This window comes from Stegostoma tigrinum, unplaced genomic scaffold (genome assembly GCF_030684315.1).
Source record: "Stegostoma tigrinum isolate sSteTig4 unplaced genomic scaffold, sSteTig4.hap1 scaffold_201, whole genome shotgun sequence".
NCBI lineage: Eukaryota > Metazoa > Chordata > Chondrichthyes > Orectolobiformes > Stegostomatidae > Stegostoma > Stegostoma tigrinum.
The window spans coordinates 458,703-464,702 of record NW_026728139.1 but is presented as its reverse complement, the minus strand read 5'-3'; the positions used below and the strand labels follow the sequence as shown (position 1 = coordinate 464,702).

At 45.0% G+C, this 6,000-nt stretch overlaps 1 long non-coding RNA gene across 2 annotated transcripts in view; it reads right to left on the bottom strand.

The window, feature by feature from the left end:
• Nucleotides 1-2,208: 2,208 nt before the first annotated feature.
• The window catches only part of LOC132207906 (uncharacterized), a 240,275-nt gene continuing 236,483 nt past the window's right edge, over nucleotides 2,209-6,000 (bottom strand). For both annotated transcript variants that reach the window (XR_009443982.1, XR_009443983.1), the window contains one exon: nucleotides 2,209-2,475. This is a non-coding gene — a long non-coding RNA (uncharacterized LOC132207906). The remainder of the gene's footprint in view (nucleotides 2,476-6,000) is intronic.

Genomic DNA, 6,000 nt, shown 5'->3' with positions numbered 1-6,000 from the left:
GGCTGCAGGCTTTGGAGTGTCAGCAGTTTCTACATGAAATCGCAGAGTCGTCTTGCTTTGTCTCTGAGTCTGTGGCCCCGAGTGATATCTAAAACCAGGTCATCTCTCTTGTGAGCTTGTTATTCTAAACTGGACATTGCGCTTTCTTTACTCAGAGAGTAGTAAGGGAATGGAATACTTTGCTTGCAACGGTAGGAGATTCGCCAACTTTCGTCAACATTTAAGTCGTCATTGGATGAGCACATGGACGTACATGGAATAGTGTAGGTTAGATGGGCTTCAGATCGGCATGACAGGTCGGCACAACATCGAGGGGCGAACGGCCTGTACTGCGCTGTAATGCTCTATGTTCTAATGGTCTCTTCATTATAGAAAAGAGGTGATTGCATTTGAGCATGTGTGGAGGACATTCATCAGGATGTTCTGAGGGAGTGAAGCATTTTAACTCGATGGAGAGTCTGGATAAGTTTGAGATAACAGGAACTGTCAATGCTGGAGTCTGAGATAACACAGCGTGGAGCTGGAGGAACACTGCAGGCCAGGCAGCATCACTGTTTTATCTGGATAAGGTTGGCTTGTTTTCTTCCGAAGAGGGAAGGTTGAAGAAGGTCCTCAAAAAATGGTCTGCATTCTGATGGGTCTAGGCGAGGGAAGGAGAACGACCATTCATTGGGTGGGAGGTCGGGGGGGCGGGGGGACGGGGGGGAAGAGATACATACATTTAAGCTAAAAGGCTCAGAAGGAATTTCAGGAAAGAAAAGACACCCAGAAGGTGCTGGGGGTTTGGAATTCATTGTCTGGGACTTTAGTTGAGGTGGTGGATAATCTTTTCACATTAAAGAAAAAGGGTTGGTACAGCACTTAAAATGAAATAACATTCAAGGCAACGGGCCTATTGCTAAAACATGAGCCGAATGTGAACTTAGTGTGGCTTCAGTGGTTACAGACACAATGGAATGAAGTGCTTGTTCAATTCACACAGATGATCCCTGGAATGGTAGGCTTCACCTACGATGAATGGCTAAGGATCCTGGGATTGTAATCACTACAGTTTAGAAGGTTGAGGGGAGAACTAATAAAATCTTACAAGATAATGTATGGTTTAGAAGAGGTGGACGCTAGGAGGTTGTTTCCGTTAGGAGGGGAGACAAGGACCCGTGGGCACAGCCTTAAAATTCGAGGGGTTCAATTTAACACTGAAATCAGACGACATTTCTTCAGGCAGAAAGTGGTGGGCTTGTGGAATTCATTGCCGCAGAGTGCAGTGCAGGCCGGGATGTTGGACGCCTTCAAGGCAGAGATCGACAAATTCTTGATCTCAAAAGGAATCAAGGGCTACGCGGAGAGTGCAGGGAAGTGGTGTAAAAATGCCCATCAGCCATGATTTAAATGGTGGAGTGGACTTGATGGGGCGAATGGCCTTACCTCCACTCCGATGTCTCATGGCCTTATGGTCTAATTCTGGAGAATTCTCTTATTCTATGATTCTGGAGCAGGTGACAGTGAGTGGACAGCACAGGACAGTTCACCTAACTTCTCCTTTACCAATCTTCTATCTGCCTCCCCACTTCTCCCTATTTTTTTCAGAATCCCCTTCTCCTCCCCCATTTTTGAAGAAGGGTCTCGACCCGAAACGTCAGCTTTCTTGCTTCTCTGATGCTGCTCGGCCCGCTGTGTTCATCCAGTTCTACACCTTCTTCTCTCAGATTCTCCAGCATTGGCAAGTTCCTACCATCTCTTGAGGAAGCTTACTTGTTTTTGCACCCAAACTGTGGTGAGAATGTGGAACGCACCGACTGTGTGGGTGGTAGAGTCAGAAACCATGATAACATTTAACAAGTCTTTGATTGGGCTTTTGCGATGCCAAGGCATACAAGGCTCTGGGTCGAGAGCTGGGAAATGTGATGAGAATAGTTCGGGACTTGCATCTTGTGAGGGCACATACAATTTGCTGAAGGGTCTGTTCCATTGCCATAGCACTCTATTATGCTGTCCCTCAATGATCCTACGACAAGTAAGTGAAGGTTTACAGAAACAGATAGTTTTCAAGGACAATGCCAAGAGGAAAAGTGATGCACAGGCAAAGTGCATGTAAGAATTTAACCAAGGATTAACACCATTCAAGAACTGGAATTTGTGCCAATGCACCAAACGTGCAGATGAAAATGCAGTGTCCAGTTTGATTGCAAACTGCAACAACCACCAGTTAGTAACATGATCAATGGAAATATCTGAATGCCTGTTGTTGTGATCTCAAGCATTTACCTGCGTCGAGTGAAATCCACCACCATCGTTCTGTTGCATCGTTAGCCACCTCGCAATCGGTGTTGCATAGTCAATATCATTCCTTGACAATGCTTGAAGCAAGGCATAAGCAGTGGTTTCCACAGTCATCGCAGAAGCCCGTGCTGCTTCAATTGGATACGGCTTCTCGTCCTCCAACAATGGAGGCTTTCCAGGAACCAACATCAGAATCTGTCATTTGAGAAAGGGATTAGCTGAGAATAAAGTTTACATCATACAGATTTTTGTTTGCATTTCACCAACACAACAATGGTTTTGCTGGTCAAGATCCAGCATTATCTCACCACTGATGTCTCTAACATTCTCCATACTTTCCGCTCAGTGATGGGTCCTTTTGTTTGGGAAAAATAGGCACCTTCAAATGCAAATGAATCAAGGTGAGCTTTAGTTTCTCATCAGGCTACATGGCAGTTATTACAAGATGTTACGAACAAAAGGTGAAGGAGCAGATGAAACCATTCACCAGTCTGGATGATCTTCTTGCCCTCATCCTGAGGAGGCATCACAGATCTTAACTTACACGCAATTCAAATTATTTCATGCAATGACAAGACTGAATGTTCCGGATACTGCAAATGCCATGGCACCTGGCAGCATCCCACAAACTGTACTGGAACAATGTGCCCCAAGGTCGCCACACCAACAGTAAATGTTTTCCAGTGCATTTTTAAACACTTGCAACACTCACATTTCAGAGAAAGATGACCTATCACGCAATCGGCAGACAAATTGTCCTGACCAATTATGACCTCAATGTATTCTCAATCATCAGCAAAGTAATGCAACATCTGGATGACAGTGCTATCAAACAGCTGCACACTTAGGCTCAGTTTACTTTTCGTCATGCCACACTTCTCGTAACCTCGTTCAGGATTTACCACAAATACGATCAGAGATCCTGAGCTTGAAAAGGAAGGAAAGTGCAATCTGTCATTTCCACCAAGGCAACTTCTGATTGAATGTGGTGTTAAGCAGAGGAATAGAAAATTGAGTCAGTGGCATTCACTGGATACCTGCACTGGCTGAAGTCATGTCTTCATTTGAACCAAAGTGGAGACATGAACGTTCATTGAATATTGTCCAGGTGTCCAGCAGAATTCATGACTTTTCCAACAGTGAAGTCAACGATGAGAAAATACAGTGAGACTTGGACAACGATCAGGCTTGGCCTGATAAACGATAAGTAACATTTGCACCATACAAGAGCTAAGCAGCAATCAGCTCCAACAAGAGCGAATATGACCATATCACAAAATTCCATGTCCTTACCCTCACATCATCCTTACATTTTTTTAAATGTGCAAGTGTTATCCAAGCCATGCAGGGTAATGGGCCAGGTGTTGGAAATGAGGTGAGAACAATTCAGTGCTTGTCTTTGACTCTCACAGAATCCGTGAGCTTAAGAATTTAATTCTCCTGTACTGTCGCCCACTGAGGTGCTTGGCTATCCACTTAATCAAGGTTAACACTGATCTAAAACTAAACTGGAACGGTTATATAATCAGCAGCTGCCAGGTCCGTGGTACAAACCGCCCTGCTGTGGGACAGGGTCAGGCAAATCCAAGTGAGTGATCGTGGTTGGAGACTCATTCGTTGGGGGCATAGTTTCTGTAGCCACATTTGAGATACCAGGGCTGTGTGTTGCTTCCCTGGTGCAAAGGTCAAGGACATCTCTGAGTGGTTGCAAGAAATTCTTAAGGGGGAGGGTGAGCAGCCAGAGGCCATTGTGCACATTGGTACCAATGACGTAGGTAGAAAGAGGGATGAGATCCTGTGGACTGTGTACAAGGAGTTAGCAAAGAGGCTGAAAGGCAGGACCTAGAGGGTAATAATTTATGGGTTGCCACGAGTGCCACATGTTAGTGAGTTAAGTCAGAGAAAGATAGGTGAGATGAATGCATTGGTTAAGGAGCTGGTACTGGGGGCAGGCTTTCAGGTTCATGGATAATTGCGACCGCTTCTTGGGCAAGTGGTGACCTGTGTAAGAGGGATGGGTTGCACCTAAACTGAACGGGAACAAATACCCTCACAGGGAGGTTTGCTGGTGCTACTTGGGAGGATTTAAAGACTGGCAGGCAGCTGGGAACCAGAGCAGCAGGTCAGCAAGTAGATGAATTGATGGCAGGTACATGCTAGGACCAATAAATCAAAAAAGAATGGCAGTCAGACACAGGTACATGAACATGATGGCACGAACAAGCTGAAATAGGTTTATTTCACTGCCAGGAGTATTACAGGTAAGGCAGATGAGCTTAGAGCCTGGATCAGTACATGGGACTCTGATGTTGAGGCCATTACAGAGGCTTGGTTGAGACAGAGACCGGACTGGGTGCTCAATGTTCCAGGGTTTCATTGCTTTAGACAAGATAGAGGGGAAGATAAAAGAAGGATGTGCACTCCTAACCTGTGGGAAATGTTGCATCTGGACCTAGAAAGGACATTCTGGAGGGCTTGCCCACTGAGGCAACAGAGGTAGCGTTCAAAAATAAGATAGACACAATCACTCTGATCAGATTAAACTGATAGCCTGCTCCCCTTTTGCCACTGACACACTGAGGAACAAATATGTAGGCGGCTTTTGAAACGATGCAATAAGTCAGAGTTGTCACAGTCAGTGAATTTAACCTCCACGGTATTGACTGGGACTCCCTTACAACAAGAGTTTAAATGAGGCTGAATTTGTTAAGTCTATCCAAGAGAGTTTCTTGACACAGTATGTGGATAGAAGATGGGCCATACTGGACGTTGTCCTGGTCAGGTAACTGGTGAGAAGGGTGGGAAAGCATTTTGGAAATAGTGATCACAACTCCTTAAATTTTAAGATTGCTATGAAGAAGTATAAGTCAGGACCTTGGGGGAGAGTAAATTATATCAATTTTAGGTAGGAGCTGGGGAGTGTTAATTGGGAGGAGCTGTCACATTTGCCATATGGGAATTGTTTCAAGGCCTGCTTATGAGTTTAGGATCAGGAAGGAGGAAGGACAAGGATGGCAAGGTAAAAGACCCTTGGATAATTGGGGAGGTTGTGAAGTTAGTCAAAAGGGAAAAACAAAAATATGTCAGGTTTAGGAAGCTAAAATCGAACAGGGCTGACATAAAGAAAGCAGAAAAAGAAAGGCGATCAAATGACCTTGGCAAGGAGGGTTGAAGGAAATCCCAAGGCATTCTGTGCATACATCTAAAACAAGGGGATAAATAGCAAGACGGTACGACCATTCAGGATAAAGGAGGGAACTTGTGTTTGGAAGCAGAGGATGTGGGCAAGATCCTAAATTAAGTCCGTGCATCACTATTCACTCAGGCGAAGGGTGTGGAGGATAGTGGGATTTGTGTGGAGCATGCTCATGTGATAACAGCATTTTGAAATCAAGAAAGAGCATTAAGGTGGCTAAGTCCTCAGGACCCAATGGTATCTCCTCAAGGTTTTTGAGCGAGGTGAGAGAAGAGATTGTCGGGGCATTCAGCAATATCTTTGTATCCTTGGTAGCCACTGGAGGGGTACTGGAGGATCAGCAAGTTGCTAAATGTTCTTCTTCTGTTCAAGAAGGGAAATAGGGTCAATCCAGGAAACTCTCGACTAGCGAGTTTCTCATCGTTCATTGGAAGCTATTGGAGAGAATTCTTAGGGATTGTATTTATCTGTATTTGGAACAGCATGGCCTCATTCGGGACAGTCAGCATGGCTTGGTGCAGGGC